Genomic DNA, 12,508 nt, shown 5'->3' on the forward strand with positions numbered 1-12,508 from the left:
GAAACCTTTAGGCAGAGTTCCTGTTGATTAGACATTTAAGACTGCCTCCCGCAAGCAATTCATTAAAAGGTTCATTCAGCTGGTCAGATTTATGGATATAAGTGGGGCATCAATGGTCCTAACCTTTTATTGTAAACAAACTCAGTTAAATCGAATCTTCCAGGCAATTCTTGCGAGTGCGTTTGCTCAAAGGATCACTCCAAAGCAAAGAGCTGCTGCATCCGTGTTTTGCAGGTCTATTTTCTAACCAATGTCATTCATTTTCTGTGCACATATTTACGATTTCATTTACTCTCAGTCTCAACCAATAATGACTTTGCTATACTATGTTTTCCAGTGAGTTTGATTCAGTCTGGTCCTGTGTTGCCTCCTCTGGAATTGGCTTGCAGTTTGTCAAGATTATTTACCAAGGTGCAATGTTCGCGACTCATGCATATAGAATACCGGTATCTTGCACCTTCAGTTTGGAGAAAACCTTTGGATGGAGTCTGTTACATTTGCTTTTAATCCAGGAATCTGTTGGTGCAATAAAACCAAATTGAATGTCTTCAGATCCATGACCAATATGTCCTCCTTGAAATATTGCTGATGATAGGTTTTAGAAATTCTATATCATCCAGTCTCTTAATATTGACTAATATTTGCACTTTCATTTCAGTTTGTGGCGCTTACTCACCAATTAATGCTTTGCTTTTGTCGATGGCATCATTTGAGCATCAGAGTTTGCAATTCTTATTCTATGGCAGTTAGAGAACTGGTTTTGTTTGTGATGGAGATAAATTTTCTCTACTTCTTTTACTTATGATGCTTCTTTATATTCAGGTCCTGGTGGCCATTGTCAGCATCTTATGCTTGATTGTCCTCTCTTCTAGTCATGGTTTTGTTGGAATCTGGGTAGCTCTAGCGATCTACATGAGTCTACGAACGTTTGCTGGTTTTTGGAGGTAAATTTCCAAATATCATTTGTGAATATGTTTTACATGATTGCTGGTTTTATTTATTTTTAAATAGTTAAAAAAAATAGTAACTGCATTTGCAGCCTACATAACAAATATGTACTATGCAGTCTCTTGATCACTAGCATACTGCAACCACCTTCTAAAACTGTGTGTAACCATAACCATAGCCATCCGGTCAGGGTCTGCTGAACCGACCTGTACCGGTCGGTTCAGCTCGTACCTGGTACAGGTCGGTTCAGCTCGTACCAGACCGGTACCGACTGGCACCGGTCCGGTATAGGGATATAAAACGGTTCCGACCCATATCTGTTCGGTTTGAGCTTCGTACCGGTGCGAACCGGCTCGGTTCGTACCGGTTCGCTGCTGAAATTTAGTGCCAGCGCTGTGGCACTTTCAAAGTGCCTCTGGCTGGCCACACTGGGGCACTTTCAGAAAAAGTGCCACACTGGGGCACTTTCAAAGTGCCACTTTGTGCGGCACTTCGAAAGTGCCGGTGCGGCACTTCGAAAGTGCCGGTGCGGCACTTCGAAAGTGCCGGTGCGGCACTTCGAAAGTGCGGCACTTCGAAAATGCCGCGTGTGGCAAAATGTGGCACTTTTCAAAATGCTACAGTGCCTCAACGGTTGGTTATAAAAGTCGACCGAATGCTAAAGCCAAATCCGTCAGCTTAGATGAAGAAAAGGCAGAGAGAAAAGAGGAGGAAAAGAAGAGAAAGGAGGAGGAAAAGAAGAGAAAGGTGTGAAAAAAAATCAGAAGGGTCGGAGAACGTCGTTTTTCTTGAAGAAAAATCCAGCAAAAACTAAATAAGGTAAAATTTCTTTCCCCTACATTGTTTTTTTAATATTTCATTTAAATTGCTTAAAAAAATTACGTCAAAAATTACCAAAAAATAGGAAATGATTCAATGATTCCATTTCGTCTTGAATTTTTTTATGTTGTCGATATATGGACGATGTTAATGGTGACATTAACTTTTGTTTTTACAGAATTTATATAATTTATAATTTAATTAAAAATTTAAAAATTAATTTTTAATTACAAAAAAATAGAAATTGAAAAAAATTAGTGTGGTCGTAGGAATGGAGCCATCAAGGAGAGGGCAACCCCAAGAGCATAATATTGGTTGGGAGATGGGAAGGAGATGCTCGGTGGAACGGCATCAGTTTCAGTGCAATTATTGCCACAAAGTGCTTCAAAGAAGGAGGAGTAACCAGATTAAAGCAGCACTTAGCCGGTAATTCTCGTGAGATATCTGCATGCTCGGAGTACCCACCGAGCACCCGTCAGCTGATGAGGAAAAATCGCTGAGATCAAAGCAGCCAAGGAGAGGGCTGCCAAGCAGAAAATGGAGGTGGAACGCCAAGCTGCAGAAGCACCTTCCTATCACTTGATGGAGTCACAGGAGGTCGAGGGTCCAGATGAGGAGGAGGCACAGATCCAGGCTGCCATGCGGGCGAGTCTGGATGATCGGTGGCAGCAGGAGGTGGCGAGGCATCGGGCTCGATTTGGGCCCTCGTTTTTCGAGTCGGGCGCCGGTTCTGGTGGAAGCAAATAAGATCCAGAGTTTCAAAGGACAACCTTAGTCAGGAGGGCGAGGGCAGAAGACGTAGCCGGATTGCATATATCCTGGGTGGTTTTGGTGGCCGAAAGAAGTCTTCCAGAGGGATCCACCAGGTGCGTCAATCATGATGTAGATCCGCATGCCTTCCCCAGGAGAGATTCGAAGCAGGCAAAGGGTAGACACAATGTGGAAGGAGAAGAAGAATATGTGGGAGCTATTGGATCCTGGTTCCACTTCAACCACATTCCAGCGAATGCTGCAGACAATACATACTACAAGTCTGCCATTTCTGCCATACAATCTGCCGTCCCGGTGTCGATCCTCCAGGCCCGAGGACATCTACGGTGAGCTTCTTGACAACAATAAGGAGGAGCTAGAGAATTGCATTGCTCATATAAGAGCAAGTGGCCCATATATGGGCTCACTCTGATGTATGATGGTTGGACCGGTCCGACAAAAGCGGGCAATCATCAACTTTCTGACATACTGTGATACGAAGACCTTCTTCCACAAGTCAGTTGATGCTTCGGATAAGGTGCACAACGCCTCATACATCCTCAGACTTATGGAGGAGGTGATTGATCAGATTGGAGACGAGAATATCGTGCAGGTCGTCACTGATAACGGGCCGCAATATAAGTTGGCCGAGCAGTCTTGATGGAGCGGCGACTACAAATTTTCTGGATCCCATGTGCTTGCACATTGCATCGACCTCATCCTGATGGATATTGGAAAGATCCGTAGGGTGCAACATACGATGGAGATAGCCCAACGCATCACGAGGTATATTATAGCCATACTTGGGTTTTTTCATTAATGAGAAAGTATGCAGGGGGAGAAATTCTTAGACCAGGAGTCACACGGTTTGCTACGAATTACATTGCACTTGATAGCCTATCGAGAAGAAAGGAGCCCTACGTCAGATGTTTGTTAGTCCGAGTGGCAGAAAAGTAGATATGCCCAGGCCGGCACTGAAGGAAGCAGGATGGAAGACTTGGTAAGCAGGCAGTCATTCTGGTAGCGGGCCAATGCGATAGTCAAGGCTATCAACCATTATATGAAGTGCTGCGGGCCGTGGATAGCGAGAGGTACCCCAGATGGGCTTTTTGTATCACATGATGGAGAAGGCAAAGGCTCAGATCATGGAGGCAGATGTAGCCCATGCCAAGAGTACATCGACATCATTGAGCGGCGGTGGGGCCCAAATGGGTAGGAAATTGCATCTAGCAGGTAGCGATAATATTGATAATTATACTGATTGATATATTTGTATTTATACTAAGATGGTGTCATGTATGTCAGCATACTATCTGAAACCTCGGTTTCAGTACGAGAGTGGAATTGGTATGGATGATGAACTTCTTCATGCTCTGCATAATGTTATTTATAAAGATGGAGCCTGATCCAGAAGTCGCCGCGTCATGTATAGAAGAGGTAACTATGATTTAGTAACATATGTAAATATATCGGATCTTATATTATTGACATACTACAACAAGCTTCTTTCCACAGACCAAATTATTTAGAGAGGGCAGCACAGCTTTGGACAGCGACCAGCGTCATGAGCAAGACAACTATGAATCTAGGGACAATACAAATCTGCAAGACACCTCTGCATCTGAATTATCTTCAACTATGAGGCCATCATATATGTAAAATATAATTATCTTCAATATTTTTGCAGCTGAATGGTGGATTCATTTTGGCGCATCTGCAAAAAATCTTAAGCGAATAGCTATTCGGATCCTCTCCCAAACAGTCTCCTTGAGTGGCTGTGAGCGCAACTGTCCACTTCGGCCTCATCCACAGCAAACAGAGGATCGTTTGACACAAAAGCGCCTCAACGACCTAATTGTGCACTACAATCTGCGGTTGAGGCTAAATGCATTAAGGAAGTATATGCTTAAGTTATGCAGATCCATCTATAGAACTTTTATAGATGATATGATAATCTATGCTCGACTGGCTTGCGGCCAGCAGCAGGAGCCCGAGCTTGATGACCAGGATCGCCTCGACGACAGCCAGCATCATAGCCACGAGGTCCATGGTCGATCACAGCAATAGGCTACGCAACATTCCACGCACTCCTATAGCTGATATGACGTGGCTAGAGGGGAGCCAGTCATCGTATGACTGGTACGACGCTTCCGTTCAGAGAGATGATCCTCTATGCGAGGAGAGGACGCTCTAGTACCATCGACTCGAAGGAGGCATCAATCCCAGCAAGAAGAAAAGGAAAGGAAATGGCCCAATGGAGTGTCGAAGAGGAGACTTGGACAGCAGCGATGAAGGTTTTGGTGGTGATGGACTACTAGCCATGGAGGAAGTGGAGGACAGTAGGTACTTATGAGACACAGCCAGAGGGAGAATTTTCGATACACGGTGAGTCTCAGATTTACGCATGCACAATAGGACCAGGTGGGTCGTCTGATAAGGCTGGTCGGATACCATTTCATATCGAAGACGAGCTCCTCAAGGTCGTTCAAGAGGCCAGGATGCGTGCAGATGATCTTCCATGTGGAGTCGGATCCATTGATGTATCAAGTTCCGAGTCTTTCCTATTATCCGCGGCCTCAGCCAATCTATGGATATGGTGCATCGTAGTCATCTTTCGGTGGCTACTATCCTGCGCAGCCCGGAGGGTCTTACGGGTCGGATTTTGGTGCCGGCATATTCGGATGGGCCCCTTATCAAAACACCTCTCAGAACCAGAGCTTCAGCGAGAGATCCGAGAATTCTTATGACCCGACGCACATTCCTCGAGGATTGAGCATACAAGACTACAATGCCGCTTGGTTAGAGGGATGGGTTGATCTGCCTCCTATTATGCTGATGATCCGATCTTAACGAGAAGCATCGCCACTCGACCCGATTTTAGATATCCGAGAGTGCTCAAACCTAAACATAAAAACATCAAAAAAATATCCAAAAGTGAAAGAACTCCAAAAAAAAAAAAACGACAATGAGGTCGAAACCAGGCCGAATGTGCCCTATCGGTACAATATCAGTTCGGCTCGGTTCGGCACCGGTACCGTACCGTTACCGGAGCCGACCGGTACGTCGGTACGATCGGTACCGCGAACCTTGCATCCGGTCTTATCTTGACTGTTAGGGAATGGCTTTAAGGATCTTTATTTGCCAAGCATTCCTATTTAGGACCATCTTTGGTATTATTTCAACCTTTCTGTTTCTGTTCTCACAGCTACCATTCATATTACTTGATGTCTTTTTCTTCTTTCCTGCATTCTCTCCAATCCTTACTAAGGCCCCTCATATTTTTGCTGTATATGCATGTACTATCTCAATTGATTTTCCATTGTGTTGTCCTCAATTTGTGCAACTCGTACAGGTTGCATATATTCTCATTTCTTAATATAAAAATAGGGGATGCCTTAACATTCATGCATTGTCATGCCTCTGATCCAATGGCATGCTCTGAGGGATGTGGCAATCTGCCGCACATGCAATAGACTGGGTCCCATAAGCATGCGAGGTGATAACCAGCCAAACAAAACAAATTAAGAATAGCCAATAACATGTAATAATTTCCAAAACTAACTAAAATTTTCAAACTTCAATTAGATGCAATGCCAATCCCGAAACTACTACAAACAATGCCATAACTATACCTTAAGCAATTTACAATATACCTGCAGAATAATTTAAATTGTTTAACTTTAAAGAAATTTTTCAAGACCACAAGGTCATGTCCAACAAAATTCAAGATCTCGCTCTATGGTCACATCCCAATCACAACTCATCACTTTCTAAACCTCAGGCTTTGAAAAGAGAAAAAAGACGAGCTAAAAAGCCTACTTCTAATAGTTGGTGCCATTAAAAGTGGTGGCCTATTTGTAGATTGCCTCTTTGATCTTTAACTCTTGATGGTTAGATCAAAGAGGGTTGAGTTCCGGGCTCTGATACCACTTGTTACCCAGATATGCAGCCCAAGAGGGGGGGTGAATTGGGTTTTAAAAACTTTTTAGCTAGAATGCAGTGGATTAATAGAGATTTCAGTTTGAAAGATATTAATGCTAAAGCAGTGAATGAATAATGGCAGGAATTAAAGAACAGAAGTGTAAAGAGACAAGCACACACAAACACAGAAAATTTATAGTAGTTCGGTATAACCCACACCTACATCTACTCTCCAAGACTCTTGAAAATTTTACTATAATCTTCCTGATTACAGCACGGTCGTTTTTCGAGCTCACAATCCAACTCGTTTTTCGAGATCACAACGAACCCAGTCGGTTTTCACAGGATCACCAACCAAAATCTTAACCCGTTTATTTTCTGGGATTACAAACAACCCGGTCGGTTTTCACAAGTTCACCAACCAAAACCTTTACACGTTTGTTTTTCGGGCTTACAAACAACCCAGTCGGTTTTCACAGGTTCACCAACCAAAACCTTTTCCTTTGTTGAATCTTCTGATTCAACAACTTCCAATTCAGATTTGGAAGAACCTTTACCAGTTTCAGAACAATTGAAACTGTTACAATAGAATTAAAGCTAAGTAATAAATGATGTAACAATGTAAATTAAGCTTCAAAATAGATAAAATAATAAATGTAAATATAAAGTTTTGAAGATGGTCGTTGGCTGCAGCTAAAAGTCTTGATAGCACACCAACAACTCTATGTTGAATATCCCAACTATTTCCTTACACAATGGTTTTTCTCTTTGAGTTCTCTCTTGTGAGGATTTGATCTTTGGAAGCTTAGATTTTTGAGTCTAGATTTTCTCTTTTCTTTTCCCTTGTCGTTCTTTTGAATTTATAGGCTACATACTGACCAGAAAGTACCAAATAGCTGTCACACCAAGAAATTATCCATTGGCACCCAGCAAAAGTACTGTTGAAAGTAGCCGTTGGAGCTGTCAGGATAACAGGGGTCTGCTCTCCAAGTTCAGGGGTCGTCCCATGTATTGAGGAAGATGGCTTACTAAGCATAGGAGTCGGCTCTTTCCTTCAATCCATATTAAATTCCTACTCTAGCCTCAAATGGTCGACTCTTCAATGTCGGGGGTTGACTCATGTAGATAACGAGTCGGCTCTTTAACCACAAAGGTCGGCTCATTTCTTCAGTTCATATAAAGTTCTTGCGCTGGCTTCGAGAGTCGACTCTTCCATGTCGGGGGTTGACTCATGTAGATATTGGGTCGACTCCTAAAGCACAAGGGTCGGCTCATCTAGTTAGTCTCAGGCGGTGATTCTTCTCTGTTTCTTTTGAACTACACGAGGGTCAACTCCTTAAACATAAGGGTCGGCTCACGCAGTTTACAGACAAAATTTTCAGATTTCTTGATTTTGTTTTTCTTGATTCTTTGGAGTTTGTAGGTGCAATTTTCGTCTAGAGATTTAACCCTTCACATTTAAACCAACATCATTAGAGTACATATTTAACTCAATTATTTTTGTGATCATCAAAATTCATCTTTTAGGGTCAATAGTTCTGGTACTGGTTCGATGGACCTTGCATTTTACAGATATATAATGCAAATATTCTAGCTAGGTTATGATTACTTACCGAATGCTAAGTTCAAACAAGAAAGCCCTTCTCAAGCACAATCTTCTCTAATACATAGAAAGAAGTATAGATAATTTCAAAACATAGCCACTAAAGCCCTTACCTGGTTAATAATGGTTCTAGAATAAAACTCTATAGTGATAAAATGAGAAGAAAAGCACAAATTGAGTTCAAGAATAGAACATATATGTAGTGGCAGTTGGCTCATTGTAGCTTATAATGTGACTTGGCCTTTGCATATGTTTATTATTGAGAAAGACAATCAAGCTTATTGTACAAAGCATAGTCATGAAGTGTTTAGGCAGTTGGGGAACTGCAGCTGGACAGGGTTTCTAAAAGAATATATTGGCTGAGTGACCCATCCGTAAGAAAACCATCCTAGTTGGAAAGTAATCAAACCCTAAGTTAAGGCTCCTATTTTGTGTCTTTTAGCAAAATTGTAAAACATCAATAAAAATTTGTTGGCAAGCTCTGAATACTGTCATGATTTATTTGTACCAAAGCTCTAATCTAGCCAAGCCTAGTCTATCATAAATGTAGCTCTATGCACGACCTAACCTTGGTCAATCGCTTCACTGACCCATGAGGAGTCAAGTGGTCCACTCAATCTTCTAGGCAATTTCCCATAATCGAATGGCTTGCTGATCTCCTTCAACTTGTAGACATATATATTTCAAGTCTCTTTTAGTGGGTATGCTCTAGTTTGTGCATTTATCTTTTGGCTTTTGCATCATGCATTGCAATTAGCATAAAGAATGAATTAAAAGAATCCAATCCAAATTACTATGAAATCAATAATCACATAAATACTGCTACCAAGCACTCAAATTTGAATGGCAACCATGACAAGTTATGCATTATCCGATCTCTATAAGAAGGATTGATGCCTCTTACCAATGCAAAAAAGTATAGCAAACAACCATTTAATGCATATATAGCACCAAATCCACAACTTTCCTCTCTACTCTTGCTGCGCTCCCTGTAGGCATAACTCTCTATCACCTTGTAATGGAGGCTCTTGAGCTTAGTGCTGCCATTGCTCTTGCTCGCAAACTCCACTTTTGTCTCAGCCTTTTCGGAGCTTGGTAGCCTGGACCAGAGGAGCCTTGCCATTCCAATCCTATTCTATATTTTGGAGCTTGGCAACCTGGACCAGAGGAGCCTTGTCGTCCCAATCCTATTCTATACGTGGCATGGTGGGATCAGATCCAAAGCCCTCAATGTTAAAGAAAATCCTAGGTGGAAATTACTTTCTCTAAAGAAGACATGCTCCCTAGCTCCACATATTATCGATAGCAAAGCTATGATTTGAGAAGAGGTGTGGAACCACAATCCAAAACTTAGAGAGTATGCAGATGGGGATGAGAGAGAGAGAGTGTGTGTGGAAAAGATATTGTGAGAGAAGGAGAGAGGCGGTGGATATGGTGGTGTAAAGAAAAAAAGGGCATGGCCCTGGTTTTGATTAAAGAAGGCATTGCCTCAAATTGTAGCGGCTCATGTGGTGGGCTGGGCCATGGACCTAGTCCATTATGTATTTCATTTCGGTCCATTTCATAGTTTCTTACATGAGTAAATTTGATCAAGGAAAAATTAGCTAGACACCTTCAACTTAGGATCAATTTTACTTAGTACCTCTCTAGTTTAAAACGTTTCAAAGTGGTCCTTGAAGTTAGTGGTCCTAAACCCTATTTGGAATCCAACACCATCAGAGTACTATCATAAAGGATAATTTTTTCCTTACTGGAATGGATTATTTATCAAAAAAATGCCCTCTTGTGTCCTCTTATCATCCCTCCTCACTTCCGCCAACTCCTTTTCTAACATATCCTCCTCCTCTTTAAACCCCACCACCATCTTCATCTCTCCTTTCTATCCCTCCTCTATATTTAACCTGGTTCTAGTTGAGCTCCATCCACTCCCACCACCTCCTCTTCTTCCAACACGTCCTCTTCTCTAAATCTGGTATTTCCTCTCCATCTAACCTGATCTTGTGCTCCACCAAGTCTTACCCAGTCCCACTACCTCCTCTTCCAACATATCCTCCTCTCAAATTCTGCCATCATCTTCATCCCTCTCCATCTAACCTAGTATCGAGCGTCACCCACTCCCACCATCTTCTCCTCTTTAAACCCTATTGCCATCATCTCTTCTCTATTTAACCTGGTCTCAAGCCACACCCACTCGCACCACCTCCGCCTCTTCCAACCCCTCTTCCTCCTTTTTAAACCTCATCCCTTCTCTCCATCTAACCCGGTCCTGAGTCCCACCCAATCCCACCACCTCCTCTTCCAACATTTCCTCCTCTCTAAATCCTGCCGCTATTCTTGTCCCTTCTCTCCATCCTTCTTCATCTCTTCTATCCATCTAAATCACTCCTCATAAGGGTATCTCAATCCTAAAAGTCTCATATGACCATCACATGATGGAATCCCTTGAGCTCGGGTAAACGAAGATGGATGGCAGGATCATATTAAACTACTTAGCTAACTTCAGGGACTACTTTGAAACCTTTTAAACTCGGTATGAAACTAGCTCTAAGTTGAGGGGGTGTCAAAATAATTTTTCCATCGGTAAATTCTACCACCTCAGTCCACTTAACTTTTGAGATTCTATTGCTAATAATATTATCTTCTAATAGTTTTTAATCATCACCACATTAGTTGCCATATCAAATCACTAAAGTCCCTTGATGCTGAGTGGCAACAAATGCCTTTTCCGTCTTAGCAGTGTAATCGTAGAACAAGTACTCTTTACATTTTTTAAATAAAATCAATGAATATATAAATATCTTATATTCAATTTTGAAATAGTGAAATGGTTAGCAACTTTAAAATCGACAAGTGATCTGGCTGATCTTTCAAAATGTTATAGCCAAAACTCAGTGATAGGGTTTGGAAGGAAATGGTTGGTATTTTTGAATATGTCTGGTATTATACTTTTTAATGCAGTAAGAAATCTATTTTCTACCAGCTAGCCATCCTCTTGTTGGTTAAAAAGGAAGAACAATTCTTCGTCAGTCTTAATATGCATGACAGTAGTGTCAATCCTGGAAGAATCCATAATTCATCATAGTGTTCAGAGTTCAAAATAGATTTGTTGTAACAGAATGATGCTTTGACAACATGGAATATGAAAAAAATATGTTGTTATCTCCATTCCATTGAAAACAAGGTTTTGGCAATGTCATTATCTTATCATAACTGTTCACTTTTGAATCTGCTATTACTATTTGAATGGAAAAAAATGGTCGTTTATTGCCTAGTCCAGTCCCTGATTGAGTTCTCTGGAATAACATAATTGCTCTTTTAAAACCATTACTAACCAGTAGTGTTATGGAAATTAATAATGAAATGTTACTTGATCATGCAAGTCTTGACATAAGATAATATTTTCAGTTGATATGGAAGTTTTATTTTTTTAAAAGAAATAATGTATTGATTAGATGAACTGTACAAGGTCAAGTGATGGTTGTTATTTCATAGTACTAGAGCCATCACCCATTTACATACATGTATAACATAAGGCTCTGCAATTGTTATAACAGCTGTTATAGTAAACCTTGAATTAAAATTCTGTTCATAGGTCCATAATGGCACCCTCCACTAGGTATGGGACCATCCCATTACATTACTCAGAGCCGACAGCACTTCTCTATGGGACCATTGAAGTGGTATCCTGTCATAATATAATGCATTATTATATTCAATATGGCGTATAATCTAAAAATGGACAGAATATTAACCATATCATCCGTTGGTGCCAAGAACCATAGAATAGGATTATCAAACAGAAATCACAATCAGAAGTCCAGAAGATGAGTGTTACAAACTTTGGGTTTTGACATTTTTTTTAATTACTGTGCTGCACCTTGAGTATTTTCTCTGCTTCCTTATTAAATGTTCAACATGTGCAGGATAGGGACAGCAAGAGGGCCATGGACATTTCTCCAGAGTGTTTAATCTTTACATTTGGGATTTCCCTTTTGTCTTGCAAACTCCAAAGTCTTAAAGGTGTGCACACTTGTATTGCTATAGCTGCTTTAACTTTTTTGGGATCATTTTTTGCTTCCATGATCTGTATAAATGCACACTATATCTTTTACTAAATATACTCTTCAAGTCATATCTTTTACTAAATATGATCTGTCATAAATCGATACCAGTTGGTCAAATACTTAACACATAAAAGGATTTTAAAAAAAATTAATGCTGTCAGAGACTAATGTTTCCTTTAACGGGTTCTTGTCTGAAAGCTAGCCTGAGCACAAAACCGAGAGCATTACGACTTTTCGGTCAGAGGCACCAGCAGTTTCTGCGATGGTAATAATCCTTCATACAGGCTATAAAAAACAACCCTCTAGACACTCTGATGCATAATATTCATGTAATCAAGCTGTTGCAAATGGCTAAAACTTGGTGCACATAGTAGAGATTATTAACAGTGTTTCAAAGATTTTT

The 12,508-nt window shown here is 41.0% G+C and overlaps 1 long non-coding RNA gene across 1 annotated transcript; it reads left to right on the top strand.

Annotated features, from left to right (window-relative positions):
• The first annotated feature begins 740 nt into the window (after positions 1 to 740).
• LOC120107108 lies at positions 741 to 12,187 on the top strand. Its single transcript, XR_005509055.1, has 2 exons — positions 741 to 944; positions 11,965 to 12,187. It is a non-coding gene; the product is annotated as an uncharacterized LOC120107108 (long non-coding RNA).
• Positions 12,188 to 12,508: the final 321 nt, after the last annotated feature.

The sequence above is a fragment of the Phoenix dactylifera genome, unplaced genomic scaffold (genome assembly GCF_009389715.1).
Source record: "Phoenix dactylifera cultivar Barhee BC4 unplaced genomic scaffold, palm_55x_up_171113_PBpolish2nd_filt_p 000768F, whole genome shotgun sequence".
In the NCBI taxonomy this organism is placed as follows: domain Eukaryota; kingdom Viridiplantae; phylum Streptophyta; class Magnoliopsida; order Arecales; family Arecaceae; genus Phoenix; species Phoenix dactylifera.